At 39.5% G+C, this 20,647-nt stretch overlaps 1 long non-coding RNA gene across 1 annotated transcript; it reads right to left on the reverse strand.

The window, feature by feature from the left end:
• Nucleotides 1-247: 247 nt before the first annotated feature.
• On the reverse strand, nucleotides 248-7,977 carry LOC105725648 (uncharacterized). The gene is made up of 4 exons (XR_001109330.2): nucleotides 6,449-7,977; nucleotides 3,863-3,966; nucleotides 2,629-2,756; nucleotides 248-605 (listed from the first exon to the last, which is right to left on the reverse strand). It is a non-coding gene; the product is annotated as an uncharacterized LOC105725648 (long non-coding RNA).
• Nucleotides 7,978-20,647: the final 12,670 nt, after the last annotated feature.

Consider the following 20,647-nt stretch of genomic DNA (forward strand, 5'->3'; position numbering starts at 1 on the left):
TCTTTTTCACTCTGAAAACTTTCCAAAAGGAGAGATCTATTTAAATGGTTTACAAAATCCATCTGAAGGTGAGCTCTAATTCAGGTGGGGCCTGGCAGCTGTATGATTTCAGCATTGTTACACAGCTGCCAAAGTGAACTAGATGCCCACCTGGAGCAGCAGTGAGACTCCGGCTGCCTGCACAGCTCCTGCAGCCGCCAAGACCAACTTGGCCTCCGTGAAATGTAGAATGTGGTCGGGGCCAAGGAGAAAATCTGTCCTATATTTTGGTAGAAATAGATTGATGCAGGACTTCAGAATTTAATTTTGGTAAATTTTAGAAAACAAAGACACCCATTGTGACACATAGTAGGCACGAACATGACCTTCTATTTCTCTTCATTTCTATACTCAGGATACGATTATAGCAACAGAAGACTCGATCAACACGGTGCTTGGCACATAGTAAGTACTCAGTAAATGTGTGATCGATGACAAATATATGTACAAAATAATGAAGAAAATGAGGAATTGGGAGATCCAGGTTCTAGTCACCAGATTTTTTATTAATCCATTAGTAAGATCAAAATATGAAAAATTATCTCTCTGGGGCTCTGTTGTTTCATCTGCAAAATAAGGAGATTGGATGAGATTTTAAAAATTTCTTCTTGTCTTAAATTTTACAATTGAAATTTTGAACAGAGTCAGCATTACATAGTAGAAAGAACAGAAGCCAAAGCCCAGAGTCCACAGATAGGATTTAACTCTAGACTCAGCCACTGATCAGCCATGAAAGCTTCAACATGTTACTCAACATTGCTGAGCCTCCATTTCTTCATCTGCATAATTGAGATGTTGAAATATATTTTGTAGGATTGCAAGAAGATAATGAGGTAAAAATTCAATGCCTGGAATACAGAAGGCTTTAAATACATGATAATTAAAAAATAAAAACCTGCTGAATTTAGACTCCATTCTTCCTTGTAGTAAAATGCCACAACCATTTATGGTAGATGACCCTTAAAGCCCCTCTTCCTCCCCACTCCCCACATATATGCTCTTTGCCCTGTCACTCTGCAGTGCCCTATCCAGCCTGACTCTGGGTGTGGCTAAATGACATACTTTGGTCTGTACAATGTTAGCAAATGCGATGCAAGCAGAGGTTTGAAAATAATTGGGTGATTGGACTCAATGTTTGGTGACTCTGCCATCACTAAAAGAAGGATATGTCTAACTAACCCACAAGTCCACAAGTCTTAACACATGGGATAGAGCCAAGACTAACCATGATCTGCCTAGGCCACCCAAATCCCAGTGAAGTCAACCCTCAAAAGCAAAATAAATGAATTGTTTTAAGCCACTGAATTTTGGAGAGGATTGTTATGCAGCAGCTTTATGGCAGTAGCTAACTGATACACCATTGATTTACTACAGAAAACAGGAGTTGTAGATAGTTTTATTTTAAAATTGTGGTTCATTAGTGAAATTTGAAAATACATTTACTTTCCCATTTTTTTGAGCCTTCAGATACACGTTTGCATACGATTTTGGTAGAAGAAGGAAGACAAAAATTTGCTAAATTAAGTTTTTGGTTCAAATGACATTTTTCATGGTTTCTGAAACACTTTAAATTGCTAAATTATGAACATTTGAAAACTTGCCATTAGGTCTGAGTATTCTAGCTTCAATTTTAGACTTAGGAATTTTTAGCAGGGAGGGACTTAACATGTGCAGGCTCAAATCTGATTACAGAGTATGTCTGTACATTGGTTAATACCATTGTCCATTTGTGAAACCTAGTTATTTTAGGTTTACGACAATAACAGTTGTATTCAGATTAATGAGGTTTTTAAAATACAGTGCCCAAAGATGGTTGCTGATAGAGCAACAGGACCCTCTATTCACAAGGCAGGGCACATCTTTTAGGAAGAAAGGCTCTGGTAGAAACCAATCACCTCTGAACCAACACAATCACTTCTTAAATAGGTTAGTGTATTAATCTAGATATTGTAAGGCACATTCTTCTAGGCATTAGGACTAAAACTAGTTGGTAAGCTTATTCAGAGCAGGGAACAGAACAAATATGGACAACACTGGGCATATGATTGATTGATTGATTGGTTAGCAGAAGATGAACATTTTGGTTGAAGAACCATGAGATAAAACCTGCTCCTTATTATTTAAGATCCAGACCAAATGCTACTCCACCAGGAAGAATATGTCTCCCTGGGACCTGTCAGGCTGCTCCCATGAAAGACTCTGCCATGAGGCTGTAAGCTCCTCAAAGACATGAGACACATTATACTCATCTTTTATCTCCTGCCTGTCAAGATGCCCTTCATGTAATATACATATATACATAATATGGGCTTAATATTACTAAACAAAGGAGTAACAATATTGCCCAATTCATAAATGAGGAAGCTGAGAGTCAGAGAGATTAACTAATGTTTGGAAATCACACATCTGGACAAAGCTGGAAATTAAAGTTGAACTCCACTCCAGGTGAATCCACAGTGTCTTTTCACTATACTACACTTGAATCAGGGTTCCTGGGGCAATAAACTAACACATGCAAACTACATAGCACAGTAGCAGATGCTGAATAAATGTTGAAATAAATGTTGAAAAGGGTAAAATGTTACTTACCCCTTTCACATCTTTCTTGGTGCCAGCAATCCCACCATTGGAGATTTCTCTTTTCTCCTGAATGCCTTTCTTCTTAGAAGTCACCAATTTACACTTGGTTGAGGGAGATGGAAAACACGGCAAACATCCTAATAGAGTAATGGCTAATTTATAAATATTGACAATCAATCGGATTATTATATGGATATTAATATCCAGTTTAAAATAACATGGAAATGCATTAAATAATGACATTGTTTTCTTTGAAAGCAGCTTAGTATTTTTTAATACATTCGGCATATTTGAAGTGTTATCGCAATGCTTTCAAAACCAAAAAAATAAATAATGATTGAGAAAACACTGGATGGAAATGTTCAGAGTCTTCGTCTTTAGGTGATAAGAGCTGGGATGATTTTTCACCATCTTTCTATTTTCCTATTTCAAAAAATGAGTGAGTCCTACTTGGATACACTAAGAGGATTTCACAATGGCTTTTATGTTGCGTTTTCTGCTCCCTACCTGTCTGTGGCAGATGGACCACTCTCACCATTTACTCCCCTCTATCAATGATTCCATATTTTCTCATGGTATTTATAGCCTTATATTGTGCTTAGTTATTTCATATTGACCTCCCCTCCCACCTGACTGTGAGTTTATTAAGAGCAGGGATTGTTGAATTCCTCTGCATATCTCCAGCACCTGGGTAGTCCACAGGCATAGTAGGCTCATAAATCTTTCTTAAATGAATGGTATTTCTCATGACTTAATTCATAATTTGCCTTATGATTTCCAAGGAAAGGGAGAATAGGAAAATGCATATATTTGTATGTGTGTATTACAGCAGAGTCAGAGCTTGCAAACATTGTACTACGTTTTCACGTCTTACTTCAATTTTGCAGATTTACAAATTAGAAAATAAAATAAGAATGAGGTTGAGCTTTCTCTTCCTCCCACATCACCTTTTCTGAGTAATGATGAATAGTGCTCAATATGCATGCTCTTCTAACATGAAATCTGCAAATTCTCTGAATAAAGGCAAAATGTATGGAAATTATATTAAATCTCATTTAGGTCTGTTTTCTTAAAATTAGGATGTGTAATATTTAGTTTCGCGAACAGAACAAGTAATACAATTGGTGTTTATTCTTTGACTACTCTTTTACTAAACAGCTCAGTTAAAAAATGCACACAACACCAAAACATGGTGCTTCCCGTCACTGTTCCAAGTTTCATATGTTAAACAAAGACAGCCAACCTTAAACCTTTTGATAAATATGATGCTTGTGGTAACTGCAACATTCACTTCGTATCCCATTTCTCCAAGTTCCTGTCAGCCAGATGTCACTTGCAATGCAAACACTAGAAAAATATGAAATAATAATTTCATACATCATCTATGTGTGCATGAGCCGGTCAAACATTCAATACAAATTCAAACTGCTGCTACACACAGAGCAAATATCATCCAAATAATATTTAAAATGATTGAAAGGCTTTTGATTTGGAAGTGTATTCTCTTAAGCTAAGTGGTCCCCAAGACCATCTAGAAAATTCAATTGTTTCATTTTTAAAATGTTTTCTGCCCAAAATTATATCAAACCCTAATGTCTCAATAGAAACACATGGGATTGGATTGCTGACTGGGCGCCTGATGTCAAAGAAAAAATCTAATTTCACAATGGCATTTCCTCATGCTGTCTCACCAAAATACAAAATTGATAAAATTTTAATGGATAATTTTCAGAAGCAGAATGTTAACCATGGGGAAAATACGAAGGGAAACTTAGCATTGTAGTATAAGAGAAGCAAAGTGAAGGAAGAAATTGACTATAAATACAGATAAACAATGCTATACAAAAAACATTCTTAAAAGCTTTCTCTTATCAAAAACAGAATTTCGACTTTAAAACGGTCCTTACTATAATAGCAAAAAAAAAATATATATGTTTTTATTCTGTGTCCAATTCTAAGTTTCTCTTCCCTGATCTTTTCTATGTTGTAAAATGATCTGGGGAAAGGGACTCCCACTGTAAGCTATACCATTAGATATACATTTGCACAGTGTTGATTTCTAGTTTTGATGTTAGCTACAAAAGCAGGCATGTATACCCCCGGCTTCAATTAAGAGATAAGAGAGAATGGTGTTACATTCAGGCCTGCTTCTTTGCACTGAGGTTCTGCACATCCTTCCTTTCTGCTTGCTGTTTAGTGGTGGATTTCCCTGCCTGTCTGGAGGGAAGAAGGAATCCAGTTCCCTCGCACCACCTCCCGCCACTCTTTTTTAAGTAGAGAGCTCAGTGCTGTACAAGAATCCGGTTTCAGAGCAGACAGACTTTCATGAGCACAGTGTGACCTTCAGCATGTACCTTAACATCTTTGAGCCTCAGTGCTCCCATCCGTAAGATGGAAATAATAATTCCTACCTTATTGTATTCTTGTGATGCTTGGGAATAATGCTTACAAAACACAGCTGATACAATGCTTGACACAAATGAGCTACTCAAATATTACTTTATTATGATACTATTTTATTTTTTGAGCTTCTCATACTTGCTGCCTTGGATTCTGCCTTCTTTTTAAGCTTTCCTGATCAATTTCATCACACAAGCTGGCAGCTATGGGCAGTGAGGTAAAGAAGGAGCAGCTGTGCCAAAGTCACCCTGGTCATCCATGAGGTAAGCTGTGTGACAGCCAAACCACTGCAGGACCCTAAAAGTCACAATGAGACCTGGAGCCACAGACTCAAGGTGCTGGGGACACTCCAGAGAGGGAGATGCTGATCTCCTACAAGGAGGGATCTCCTTCCTCAGAGACACTGAAGATGTATTATGATTTCCTTTTTCCCTTGTTGGGTTGCTGTGGGATTAAATGCCTGGTACATAGTACTAATTCAATAAATTTTAGTTTGTCTTTCCTCTCAAGGTTCAGCCTCAAAAGAATCTGTGCTCTGTGCCTAACAGTGGAGAAAAAGCCTCAACTGCTCGTGACTTTTATCTCTAAGCTTTACTCCTCCTCTCTCCTCTCCAGGGCCTGTGTGTAGCAGGCAACAGAGGGCATGGAGTGGTCTAGTTAAAAGGACAAAGTGGATGGGACAGAGCTGTTAATCCAGGTCCCCCTCAATTTAAGGCAACTTCATCTTTGAAAATCTGAACTTACCGTGGAAGCAGATGTCCGAAGGAGTGATTATTCCCATGATTTAATAAAATGATCTGTTACAAAAATTCTTTAAATTGTGAGAGCTCTAAAGAGTTTCAAAACAAAGTTTTAAAAAGGATTTGATTTACAAAAACATAGAGGTAAGATAACCTATTCAGCAATAAATCAGTTACCTAAAGAGTGTGATAAAGGCATTGCTTACAGCTCTATAAAACTTGCTTCCAGAGGCACCACTCAGCCCCCAGGTCAGCTTTTCCGGACACTGTTATTCATCTGGCTAGAAAGGCTTTCAGCTGTGACTATTGCCAAATGCCCTCCTGAGGTGGTGGCCAGGCATGAACTTGGCTGCTCACAATAGATACAGGCAAGGGTTTTAAGGACATGTTTTCTCTTTCTTTCTTACAAGTTAAGTGTTGTTGCTCTCTGAGAAGCCTGAGATAGTGCATAGGATGTGATTCAACGGAAAGTCTTTGTATGAGAAAATGGCTCTTTCAAAGTGGGCTATCTAAGGATCAGCACATTTGGAGTCTGTCTGACCCACATTTCCAAAGCTACAGCTGGCTCCGCTGGACTGGGGCATGTGACAAGCATCCTGGGAGAAGCTGCTCCAACGTTCGGAAGGGAATGCTTCCAAGTCTGGAGAATAGTTAGGGCTAAAACCTATGAATATCTCTAGATTACACACCGGGTCTTTCCAGGGTAATGGAGGATTTGGCTGACAGCAGAAAGCAGGTACTGTCCACTTCCTTAGGCTCACATTCTCATGTAAACAGGCCAGGCGGCCACATACTCTGCACCAGCTGCAGCTTCTGGGTGGTCCTGCTAGGAAGTTCCAAGTGGATTGCAGTGCAGTCATGTAGGCTGGTGGTCACACAGCTAGAATAAGCATCTGTGGGAGACAGCAAAGGCATGTGGGCTCTCCACTCTCCAGTCTCGGGTGGAAAATCAAAGTAAAATCTGACTTCCCCGAGAAGTCTGTTCTCTAAAATTAAAAAACAAATGGAACAAGACAAAATCATAGAGTCAAAGAGTGGATGGATTTTTCTGGCCGGCAATTCCTGCTGTAAAGATTATTCAGTTCTGCTTCCCCGTTTCTCTTGGGAATATGGAAGTGGAGCCTTTGTAAGTACATGTTAATTTATCAGTATTATTGCATACTAAGCTATGAATGAGATTATGACACTTTTTAGCACCTCTCTTTAAGAAGGCAAAACAAGGGTATTGCTGAATTGGAATTCCAACTCCACTACTTACTAGCTGTTTGAAAAGTTGCTTAACCTCTCCATGCCTGTTTTGTTATCTGTAAGTGAGAAATACTAGTAACTCCTTAAAAAGGTCGTTGTGAGAATATAAATGAATTAATCTATATAAAAGTTTAGAACACTGTCTGGCATAGAGCAAGCCCTAAGCAAAGAGTAACTGTAATTAACATAGTTAAAATGACGTTAATGTTCTGGACTATATTTGCATCGTGTTTCGTGGTTACAAAGCACTTTCACTTCTTTTTGCTGCATCTGTAGTTAAGGTGAAGTGGAGTAAGACTGAAGAATCGCTATTTTTCTTAATGCAGTAAGAGAGAAATAGGAGTAATCAGATTGTTTGAGATTATCCCAGGCAGAAAGGTGAGGTATGTGTCTCAGGAGCAGAAGAGAGAAATTCCATAAAGGAGATATTGAGGTGGTTGCTGAGTTGGAATTGAAAACCCAGGTAGAAGTGTGGTAGAATACAATCAGTGTTCAGGGCTGTGGACAGCAAAAGGATGGAAATGGAGACAAATCAAAAGAAATGTTTATAAGGAGTTTACAAATAAAAATCAGGAGTCTTAACATGGTTCAGCAGACAACTAAGGTCTTAAAGGACTATTTTGCAAACTGAAAACACTCCATTTTCCTGGTCCTACACGTTACCCCAAAGTCAATTACAGATGAAGATCTAAGAGCTGAATATATAAAAAATTAGAGAACATAGAGTAACAAGAAGAGAAGAAACTTGGGAATTTATCAAACATTTGGGATAGGTTTAGCTTTCTAAAATTAGAATCAATAGAAGAAAATTGATACATGGTGGTATTGAACAAGTATTTTTGAGTATTCACATTTCCGTTTTGATACCCATAGACCAAATCAGGGAAACCTGTTTCAGGTCACAAAGATACTACTTCCAACGAGGATCTTGGCTTCTCAAGGTTCCATCTTTCCATCAAGATCCTTAGGCAGTGCTTTAACCTGTAGGGCCCAGTGCAAAGTGAAAATTTGGAGGCTCTTTTCGAAATGCAGGAAACAAGTGCTACTAAATATACTAAATTATAAAATGCTTTCCTTTTTTTTCTAGTCTCTCTTTTGAATTGTCATGATGTTTTTTATATTCTGTTTAATGTCATTCTAAGTAAAAAAAAAATAAACAAATGCAAAACAAACGCAACTGTCATTATTTCACGTGTACGTTCTACTAATACTACACTTACGGCTTATGAGTGAATAAGGATGGACTGAAAGGAGAAGGAACTATGGATTGGCCTATCATCGCCTTTCATTTCACATTGTTGCTTCCAGCGTAAGTGATTGATTAACACACAGAACTGACATGGGTAGCAAGAATCCGATAGAGTTCTTTAATTGTTTGTGTTTCTTAGAACTCCATGCCTTCTTTCTGTGGTCTGTTTTTGAAGCTGACCAGAATTCTGCTGGAATGAAAAGCATGGCCTCTAGGGGGTGTCAGTGTCGCCCACCCCACCCCTTCCTTCCTGAATTAACTGTCACAGATGCAACACACTTAACTTTGTTCTTGCTTTGCGTCTTCCTTAACTCCCGTGCCTTGTAGGTCCACCAGAACTGTAGGCTCCCAGGGCATTGTGAATACTACATGCGAATAGAGCAGCAAGGAGAGATTGACACACATGTTGTGCATATTTTGTCTGTTCATGTGCGTGCCCCCTTTGGATTTTGCTTATAAAACACAAATTCAAAGATTACATTATTAAGTATTTCAAAATGGCATCAGCAGAAAATTCAAACAAGTTTGAAGTTCCTTAAGACTACACAGGTCTCATATTCATGAAGCTGGCTGTGACCCCCAGTAAAGTTCCGTTTTGACTGTCTCAGTTACAGTCATTATACTCTCTTTGAAACACTTTTAGTATTTATTGTCCAAACAACCGTTTTATGATAGTTTCTATCCTTTAAGTCTATAGTGTTCTCTTTGGACTCATCCAAATCCCCTGGTAAGGAACAGCTTTCTTTTACAGCATTTTGAATCTTTTATAACACTTTGCATCTTCAGTGGATTGTAGCGTGTCCTGTGCATACAGCAGGTGCTTACTGTGGATATGGATGATACTGAGCACTCCAGGGGCATTATTTGATTCATGGACCCCTGAAACTATAAGTTAGTAATATTTGTCAGTCTCCTCCTACTTGCTAAATCCCTCTTTATCAACTAACAAGATGATAAGGTACCCTGGCTATTATTTCTGAAATTCCTTTTTAAACTTTCATATATTAAAGTGTTGTCCAAATCTGCTTTTCTTGTGTGAGTAAAGCTCTGGCTCTTGCCTAGTCCCTAGACACTAGCAGCGGGCATGGTGACAGGAGAGCCGGGAGCCTGCAGGTCACCATACTGTCTCAGTCTAAATTGAAGGATGCATCTACTATCTCCAAGTATACTCACCATGGAGCAGCAGCACAGGCATCCATAGCCATGGATCTGGAGGACACCGAAATCGTTGTGTGTAGAGTATGCAAACTCTATACATACAAATACTTAGCCTTCACTGGAGATTACAGAGACGGCAAAGTGACTTTAGAGCGTACAGACACACGACCCAGCTCACGGTGATGAAAATAAGACATTCTGAATTGAGGCAAAAATGTGTGGCACATTACCTACTCTCTCCTCTCCAAACCTGGGGACTGTGGCAAGCCCTACAGTAATGAAGTAGGATGATACTAGGGAAAGACTCTGCGGGTATCAGTTGATTATATTTCTGAAAGTTGCCTAGAGTGTCCCCCAAAAATGGAGAGTCCAGTAGATTTGCAGGTTTTGTTCTAGGACCTGGAACCTATGCAGTTATAAGGATAAGAGCTAGGGAAGTCAAAATGTCTACCCAGACCAAGGATCTGAGAACAGGGACAGACATAGGAAAACAAACCAAAGAGGTTATGATGCAGACCCACTCTAGACTGGAGCAGACAGCAAATGGAGTGACACAGGACCAGATAGTTTAGGATGACCATCAGTGGAGAAGTGGTTCAGTTGAATCTCATCACCTAGACACATGATCAAGGATAAGTCAGTGTGATCACTGTCATTTTGCTGAGACAACACACCTCATGAGAAAGGCAGTGTTTCAGAAAGGGGCGGGGGAAAGTCAGGGAATGCTATGATTGTACTTATGTTCCAGTGAGCATAAGAGGAGGAGAGCCAAAGTTTTTCAGGGAGGATGTGAAAAGATGTTCAGTGAAGAAAATTCGAGTGTATCTGAAAAAGAAAAAGGAAGGAATGAGGAAAGAAGAAAGAGAAGAAAAGTGAAAGCTTTTATCTGTGAAAGCTCCTTGCCTTGCACAAAGCCTGATGCATAGTAGTGATGTTATTTGAAGTAAGTTGAAGATTAGAGAAATTAGAAAGGAAGAAAATAAGCTATAAGCTGTGATTTAGTTTGGATGGGTACCATTTTTCTCTTCAACCCTGGCTCCTAAAAATGTCATAATTTACCCCATGATGAGAAACTTAAAAGATAAACACTTAATTGAAATAGGCTGACACCGCTCCTAAGGGTACTCATTTTAGGACTAGGAAGAAGAGAAAGAAGGAAAGATGGAGAATAAAGGAGAAGAAAATTGATAGCTCACTAATCTATTTCCAATCAAAAACAGCTTGAGTTCCTCAGAGGGGAGCCTTTGTGGTGTGGTTGCCAAACAAAACATAGAGAAGTTGACTTGCTATGATCCACAGAGAGACGGCTAGCTCTGAAAGGCCGGCTCACAAAGGCAAGAAAGATCTTCTTAGTAAAGCCTCTCCAAGGGACTATGGTTTCTGTGTTCATCAAGAATCCCTGAAATCCTAGAAATTTGGAGGTAGTCAGAATTGATTTAATCCTTTTTACTATAAATCTCATTTCTGAAAATGATTAACAGAGGCAGAGACATAAATGGTAAAGTCTCGATCAGGGGAAATGCTGTCAGCGTATCATCTAGATAGATTAGAAAATGAACGCTCAGGTTTCTGTGAAGGAAGACTAATGACATTAAGTCAAGATGAAATAGAAAGGAGCATCGCGCAGCCCTCCAAAATCATAAACCATGAGCTCGCCCTGACAGAGGACCCTCAGCCACGTTCTGAACTGGAAAATCATCAGGAGTTTGGTCTGAGAGTATTTTCTTAGGCCTTATTTGGAGTCTCTGGCTTTTTGGGGTTTGTTCTGAAGTTCTTGGAATTGCTTTGCAGAGGTTCTGACATTTGTATAAAAGTCAGATCCTTCTGCCTACAACTTTCAGTACAATCAATTACGCACTCAGAAACAAAAAAGTGAGGGGGTTTGGCTCACTAAAACAATAAATAAACATTTAAGATACTTCCACACTGTGCAACCATCTGATTTTCAAAGTGTCACAATTCTGCTGCCTTTCAGAAATTAGACAGAGCTATTGCCCTGAAATCAGTGGTGGCTGAGACCAACGTCCTTTGTTTAAGTTAAGATCAAATCATGAAGCAAGTATATAAATTTCTGCCAAATAAAGCTAAAGCAGACATTCTGCTCTGTTTAGTAGAGAGAACAACCCTGTACATCTGCTTCACATGTGGTGTATCACTTGATTACTTAAACTGTGTCTCCGTTGGAACCACAGCAAAATATCTGCTTGCTGCAGTTTCTCTGCGATATGATAGAATAAATCTACGCCGTTCTAATACAGTCTTTTTAAGTTGACACACCCTCCTTCAGGGAAACACAATGGCCCACTGGAAATGACTCTGATCCTCTAAACAGTGGGAGGCCCTGCAAACTAAGGGCAAGTCATTCTTATGCAGGGAGCATTGGAGTCACTGACATTTGATGTTTAGGCACCCGCCCCATGGCTAGGCCAGGAATGGTCTCCAGGCTTCCTAACGCACCACTGACTTTTACAAGAAACAGGCCTATAAACCTAAAATTCAAGGTAAGTTTTTATTCAATTTCAGAGTAGAAATGGTTAGGTTAAAAGTAATTCCCCAACCCCTCCTCCATCCGATTTTGGTTACAACATTAGAAGATAAAAATAGACTATTCCTCATCTCAAATTTTCAAAAAGGGCACTATTCAATAGATAGCTGGGTAGTTAGGTGGGTAGGTAGATACTTACTGTTCAATTCTAATGTTTCTGACTTAAAATTTTAAGGTCATTGTCTCCCTTCTGACACCTCTTACTACATCAACATCCCATTATCTCATTATAGACTCATGAAGCAATGTACTTTTACATTTTGCGGGATAATGACTCTTTTGTATTTTAGTTTTTATCATAATATAAATCTTGAAATGCAATTTGCATATCTTTTGTTTAGAAAAAGAGACCCCTATTTAAGACTTTGTCATTTTAATACATAGGCTTTAAAGTGGATTTTTAAAAAATAAATGCACCAAAATAGTCCAATTTATTCTTCGTGTGAATCTGATTCTAACTCTGCTGCTGCATCAATAAATTAGCAAATGTCCTGAACAATATGTTTCCAACAATGATGGCTCAATGGCTTAGTCCTCTGTGCCAGTATGCACTTTGCCTGTTAGAAGTCCAATTGTACATTTGTAATGACAGTTTGGACTGGACCATCAGACTGACATCAGACTAACATGTATACACACATGTACATGTATATATATTTGTCTATTTTTTATGAAGAGCATACTATGTATGCATATTTATATATGTGTACAGGTATATATGTATGTAGAGATATTTATTTCACATGAAGAGTACACTGTCTGTTCATCAGCTTTTTTGCTTTCTTTTTATTTTTCTTCCCCGTGGTAAGACTATCGCCATAAAGCATTCTGGGAAATTTGCCATAGTGGCAGAACTTGGGGTGACTGGAGAGAGCCTTTAAAAGACAAGTAAGCCATAGGGCAGGGCAGCTTCCCAGCCACCTCCACACAGCAGGGGGGACCAGGTAGAGTGCTGAAGCGTCTAGTATGCCCAATGCTACCACAGTGCCTAGTATATATAAGGTGCTTAGCGAATATTTGTTAAATAAATGTATGCATGAAATACGACTATACGAGAGGGCTATACGACTCCTCTCTCTCTCTCTTTCTCCACCTCTGTCATCAAATTTAGAGCTGATTCAGTAGCTACCACTCTTAGGGACTGCAAGATATCTGACCCTTTTCCCTGAGTGGCCCTGTAGGAGAGGAAAAATACCTTTTCTTCTACCCTTCTAGGTTCTCAGTTATAAAACAGATTAACAAAAGAAATGCATGTACATTTGTTCAATATAAGTTTTATGTGACACAGGAGACTTCATAAGGAAATGAAGACCAGAAGAAACAGTTAAACCCAAGTGTTTTTATAATAAGTTTGATGAGGAGTGGAGAGTTGTGGAAAAAGGTCATAGGACAAAGGATATGAGTTTTGAATACTAAACTGAAGGAAACTTAGCAAAGCTTATTTCTTCAGATTTCTCTTGTCTTTCCTCCATCTTCAGAGATAAGGATGCTCTTTTCAGCCCAGTATAGAATGGCTTCCTCTCACATGAAGGTCTTATGACCTGCCTCAAGGGAAGGCCATTAATATGCTTTGGCTGTGTCCCCACCCAAATCTCATCTTGAATTATAGCTCCCATAATCCCCACGTGTCATGGGAGGAACCTGGTGGGAGGTAATTGAATCATGGGGGCAGGTGTTCCCGTGCCGTTCTCATGATAGTGAATAAATCTCACGAGACCTGATGATTTTATAAAGCGCAGTTCCCCTGCACACGCTCTCTTGCCTGCCACCATGTAAGACACTCCTTTGCTCCTCCTTCACCTTCCACCATGATCATGAGACCTCCCCAGACATATGGAAGTGTGAGTCCATTAAACCTCTTTTTCTTTATAAATGACCAAGCCTTGGGTATTTCTTCATAGCAGTATGAAAACAGACTAATACAGTCATAGAGTCCTTCCTGTACCCACCATTTCTCAAATTCCTTCTTACAGTATTCAACATGTTAAGGTGTTATATTGTAGGTGAGCATATCCTGAACCTTGCCAGCTCAGAGCACTGCCCAGTTGGCTTTTCTCTGCTCTTACCCACCCCATCCTGGAAGACTTCCTTGGTTGGCTGAGGCCAAGGGATAAGATCATTGTGGAAAAGCTACTTTTCTGTGACAAGGAAAACTCACAATCTAAAAAAAAAAAACTTACCTCTTTACTTTCCAGTGTTGTCTAATGTCGTAATGACACAACTGAACCAAGTGCTTAGCTGAGCAAGCGGCAATTAGCTGTAAAGCCTGGGCCAGTATAGTGTGGAGCTATGAACTAGGACAAACTCTAGCCACAAAAAAGTAAAATTTAAATCCCAGCTGTTCCATTTGTTAGCTATTTTAATTTCAGCAAGTTATTCTATTCCTCTCAGCCTCAATTTCCTCATTTGTAAAATGAGAAGAATAGTGTCTGCTTTACTGGGGCCGTTGTGAAGATTACACGTGACAGTGTATGTGAAAATGTTTATTTAACAACTCTTATTATGTTTGTAACACGTGTTTACCTCCATTTCTGCCAATGCTGCCTGCTACCCCTCTCCCCCTCCCCACCACCACACACACCTATTACTTCAAATTATTTCTCCTTTCTTTCAGGAGAAAACAAAAGATCCAAATTTGCCTTCAAACACGGCCAGAATGAGGTAGGTGAGCTGGAGGGAAGTAGGTGAAAATAGCCCAAGCAGAGAACCAATCTAAGACATCACAGCACTGTCTCCTTCTCAGACTTTCAGCCATCCCCTGATCTTCCCGTTGGACTGGGATACCCTCTCTGGACACACCAAGAAGTCCACATTTGGCCAACCTGGCTGACAGTGATGCTGTGGGGAGCTTTGCAACCCCCCATAAACGTATGCAATTAAGCCCCTATAAGCTCTTAGGCTTATTGCCCAGTAAACTCACAATGAATAGCAACCTTAATAAATGTTATAAATCTCACCTCAGAGCCAACAGGAAATTCAAACTTTTGCATGCGTGGGAGCCAAAGTGCTGCTGAAACAAAAGGGAGGTATGTGGACAAGGAGAACATTGTACTCTGTCCTCTTCTCCCCTGGCAGCACCAGAGTGCCCCAGGCCTGGGAAAGGCCCTTAATTGTATTTTGTGAGGCAGTTCTCTGGCCACCTCAGTCTTCCCTTCCTTCACCTGCCTTAACTCTTTCCTGTCCCAGTGGCCCAAGAGGCAATCCTCCCATGTACATCTTCTACTGACTGAAAGATGATGGAAATACTTGAAGCGGCCAAATTATTGGCAAGGTGCTTTCTTTATATCAATGTTTTAGTCTAAAACAATTTCAGAAACTTAATTAAAACCTAAAACTGAAACTTAAACTCAGTGCCATAAAAAAGGAAAAGGAGAATCAAAGAAGAGAAACCACTGGATATTTTGATCCACACCCTCACAAAAGGGTGTTAGTTTTAATAAACAGCCACAATTTGGGGCTGTTATGAACCATAAGGCACACTCCTGGCCATGTTTCCAATTTCCTCTCCTGCCTTTACTGCTGTTATATTAAGGTCTGTGGTGAGGCAAAATGTTTATTAAAAAAGGTGAGGAGAGCGATATTCCAGATTAGATTATTTTACCTTTTCTAACTACTTGTCAGCCAATCAGAGATCTTCACTGTAGTTTAAGCAAGGCAGCCCTCCCACCTCTGGGGTTGAGGGAGGGTGAGTCTGTGGTTACAAAGTGAATGTCAATTAGGCCATTTTAATTACTGACTGTAACTGAAAATGGAATACATTTTCCATCACAGACAGGGGCAAATACATGCATCTAGAGCCGCCTCCATGATGGAGTTAATTACACTGGGATTGAAAAACGTCTTAGGAGCAATGAGCACTGAGGATTGGGTGATACAACAGTCTTCCAAGAAGGTGCCCCTCATTTCATGAAGGGTTAAAATGGGGGAGTCTTTGAGGTGGCTTCACATGGAAATAATTTTTTTTTTCCTTCAAAGGCCCAATTCATATAGAACTCTTTGAAAATAAAACACATAAAAATGCTCAGCATGTTGGAAATTACCTAGAACATAGCACACTCCTCACACAGCAAAATCCCATGAATGCAACATATTTCTTTGATTCTCTGGGGGCTTTCTTTAAGACAATAAGCTTTCTTACAGTGAGTCCTCAGGGACTTCGAAATCCTTTAATTGTTTCTGAATTTCTCTAAATGTGGGAGTTGCTGGAAAGTACTTTTATATATTGAATGAATTGTCTTTAGTCCCCAAACTTAACCTTGTTCCTTCACACATCTTCCTTTCCTTCTTTCGTGTTGGTAGGTGTATGACGCCTCTATTCCAAGCCAATGTGATACGTGGGCTTTTGTTGAAGAGTTTTACCAAGGTTTAGGATTTGCTACTTGACCTATGGGGTAGCCAGATCTGGGTAATAATAAGCTGTGTTATAACAGCTGTACAGAGCTTATTGTAGAATCATAGGCTTTTATATCCTTAACCCAATATTATATTGAATTATCCCACATTCAGGTACATAGGCCTTCCTTATGTGAACATACCCTAGGCCAGGGTCCCGACAGAAATATAATGCACATCACAAATGCAAACCACATCATGTAATTTTACATTTCCTAATGGCCATATTTAAAAAAACATAAAAAGACATGGGTGAAATTAATTTTAATATGCTACATAACCCAACACACCAAAGTATTTAACATATAGACATCACAAAAATTTACAGATGAGATATCTTTTATTTTTTGTCATATATAAAGTCTTTGAAGTCCATTTTGTGTTTTATACTTCCAGCACATCTTAATTTGGACCAGCCACACTTCACATGCTCCCTGGTCACTCTGGTACCAAGTGAGCAGTGTAGCCTCAGACTCTCAAAATGTCTAATTCTTTAAGGAGTTGCACTGACTCCATCCTTCCCTTTATTAGCTTGGGTGTATCTGCATCTCAGCACTACCATTTCCTACCCACTGCATCTGCTTTGAAACCTCGCATGTCCCATATGATCTGAGTAAACCCAGGTGCCTATCTTGTAACAACACACCCTTGTGGTCTCCAGCGAGAGGAACCTGATACTTTCTAATGTTTACTCTGAGCGCATAAAGTCCTCATCTTTTAGGATGCCTGTTTTCTTCATGCATGTTCACAGAAGTGCCAATAGACACGTGGAAATCACCACAGGGAAGAGAGGCTCCTACCCCAGGAGACAAAAGGAAACACATCCACATTCCGTCATTGGGTTGTGATTAAGGCATGGCACCCGTCTCCAGCTCCACTCACCTCCATCTTATTCCTTCAGGGCAGGTGGGGCTTGCCAAGACTCCCCCAGTCCTTCTGCAACATGTTCAGTCTGACAAGCTGTCACCATAAGTAGGTAATTCAACACTGTCTTCACCTTGAGATAATCAAGAGCTCTGGGGGTAGCTTTTAAGTGCAAACTTTAAAATGTATATTAAGTTCCAAAAACATATGTTTCTTCCTTTCAGTCACGCTGCCCCACCCCCAAAAGGTATTACAAATATTTCCATAATTGTTTCCCTAGAAAAGATTTTTTATTGTCCACTAACGTGATCTTTAAAGTCTCTATCAGAGTAAAGGAATATGTCTTTCCGCATTTATAGGGTGAAAGTGGCTGAAAGTTTTAGAGAATGAACAATGAGGTGGAGGGACAGTAAGCAAATGGACTTTGGGGATCTTATTTCCAAATATCTGCCCTTAGAAAAATAAAACTCCTAGGATATTCTATAGTTAAAAATATTCTAACCCATGACCAGATTCAAGTTATGCTCATAGCCCTGCTACTTCAGAAGCCTGTTCTTCTAAAGTGGACCTTTTGATATCATATTTCTCAAAATACTCAATCTGCTCAGCAAAGACCTCAGCATATTAGTTGTTTGTGAAAGAAAGTTCATGCAAAAAAAGAGCCAAGAATAACTACAGCAGAGGGTGGAAATTCAGATTTACTGGGAAAAGTATTCATAGGCTCTTAGGCGCCTGTATTTTTTTTCAGTTTTCTACTGCATTCTATTTTTTTTTCCAGTTATTATACAACCATTGATAATTAGTACTTAAATAATTCGACTAGTTTTTGTTGTAAAGGAAGCATAAAATATGAGGTTTAATTTTCAGCACATCCTTCCTCCCTCTCAGTTACACATGTCTGGGTACATGCCGTTATAACCAGTATACCCATTACACAAGATGCCAACACCCACCTGGCAGCAACCACCTAAATATGCAGGCACTGTGCCAACCAGAAAAAGAAAGAAGAGAAAAGAAAAGAAAAAGAAAGAAAAGAGCTAGCACTACAAAACCAAAGCCATAAAGCAACTGTAGATGTCACAAAGTGCAGCCTCAAACCATCTTACTCGCCAAGATTTCTGCTGTGTTCTGAGCTGGATAAATACTGCCAGGCCCAGATAATATGTCTTTGTTCAGGCACAGGCTACAGGGGATTTCCAGGTGAGTAGAGAACTCATGACTCGGAGACTGCTTGGGTGGTACAGACCTTGTCTTCTTCCCGTTCGTCCTGCCTGCTGAGCCATAATGCCTAAGCCACGCAACTGCAAATGTCCTGAGGCACTCTGAAGGCAGTGAGCTAAATAAGAATTATACTTGTCTGAAGATAATATTATGTTTTCATCTTAAAAAAGATCTCACCGTGAAAAAAAGTGGAGGAAACTTAAATGCCTATTACTAAAGGAAACAAGCCAGTCTGAAAAGGTGACATATTGTATGAATCCAAATATATGACACTCTGGAAAAAGTAAAACTATGGAGAGAGTAAAAAGATCAGTGATTACCAGGGGTTGAGGGAGGGAGGAATGCGTGGAGCACAGAGGGTTTTCAGGGCAGCTCTGTATGATACTCCAACAGTGGTAGCTGTCATTATACGTTTATCCACATCTGTAGAATGTACGACACCAAGAGTGAATCTTAATGTAAAATGTGGACTTTGGGTGGTAATGATGTATCAGTATAGGTTCATCAGTTGTAATAAAATACCATTCTGGTGGAGAATGTCGAAAATGAGGGAGGCTAGGCATGTGTGAAGGCAGGGGCGTATGGGAAATCTCTGTATCTTCCTTTCAATTTTGCCATGAACCTAAAACTACTCTAAAAATAATTATCTTTAAACTGAGAAAAGTATATATCTTTTCTATCAACTAAAGGAATTTTACACATGAAGAAATCAAGGATTGCTGAGAATAATTGACTTGTATAAGATCACACATTTAACCAGTGTCAGAATTAGGACTAGAGTATTGCAGAAATTTTTTGAGAAATGGAAGTAAAGGAAGTGAATTTAGGCATACCATACAAGGAGCAGCTTGTGGTTCTTGTTTTCTTTTGTGAGTTCATGTTATAATGAAAGCAAACTGCTTCTTACTGACTATCAAATAGCTAGGTGGCCATCAGTGGTTAAATTTTCTGTCTTTCATTTAAATGGGAAAAATCTGTGCCACAAATACGGTTGTGGATCTTGATTTTTCTTGTCATACTCAACTTCATGAGTGAAGAGAATGTGTCTCTCTTCTCCCATTCTATCCTGTCTCCAGCACAGTGCCTGGTACATTATAGAGTCTCAGTAAACAGGTTCTGAATGAGAGAATGGACAAATGAATGAATAAGAGAATGAGTCCTCGGAAGGAGGACTCATTGCAGCAGAGATGGGCCTTTCTTTACATATTCATTCCATTTTTGTAAATGTATAGGCCGGCCTGATTTTGTTAACACACACGATACACTCTTACTTAGTGATGTATCAACTTTTCACCTACGTTTTCAGTAGACAGTCTAAGTCATCAATGATCTGAATCAAACACAGACAACCACAGATGGGGCTCAACTTAGAGGATCTTTTAAAAGTAAAATATTCTTCATGTGTTGGGGAGGACTAATAACCTCTCAGTTATCTGATTTGTGAGTGTGGATACATGTGTGTGCTTTTATTGTTGTTTGAATTGCTGGAGTCATCTGTTCAAAGGAAAAAGATAGCCACCACCACCAAAGAACAAAAGCGACACCTCTGAAGGCTCTTAGGCCCTCTGGTAGTTGTGACAAGTGATTAAAAGCGGAGTAGGGCTACGCCTCAGGAACTCTTGCTCTCAGCTGCTCCCCTTGAACCCTGGGAGACTTGGTTTGCCATCAATTCTGCACAAAGTGAGGCTGTATTTTTCAGTTGAGAGGCAGTCAGGGGGACAGAGACAAACACCTTGGTATGTCAACCTTGAAGTACCACCTGGAGGGCGAGGGCCTTTCACAGTTTAATAGTGGACAGAATGTTATGGCGATGATCTGGGTCAGGTGGTGACTGAAGCAGTCACGGATCCTGAAACAACAGATGTCACAGTGACAGCTGTAATATCCAAGACTTATTTTTCTCCTTCAGCAACAGAACCAAATAACAGGTAACAGATCTGATCCTACAGAGGAAGCACCGCCTTTCCTTTATTAGTTTGCTCACTTTGGCTGTGCAATATTAACTCCTTACACCATGTGTGCTAAATTTCAAGCTGTGCAATGTTTCCTTAAGATACAAAATGGAACATATGGTGCTAAAGGTAGACCTTTAATAGCTAAATTTTTTAAAAAGTCGCATGTTGGCATTCCTGTCGCCAAATTCTCCTTGGTTCCCACTGAGAAAAATTATCTGCCTTTTAGAAGCCTACTGGCAAATTGGTAGACAATTAC

Source organism: Aotus nancymaae, unplaced genomic scaffold (genome assembly GCF_030222135.1).
Source record: "Aotus nancymaae isolate 86718 unplaced genomic scaffold, 86718_ANA_hifiasm-v0.15.2.pri h1tg000007l, whole genome shotgun sequence".
Taxonomy (NCBI): domain Eukaryota; kingdom Metazoa; phylum Chordata; class Mammalia; order Primates; family Aotidae; genus Aotus; species Aotus nancymaae.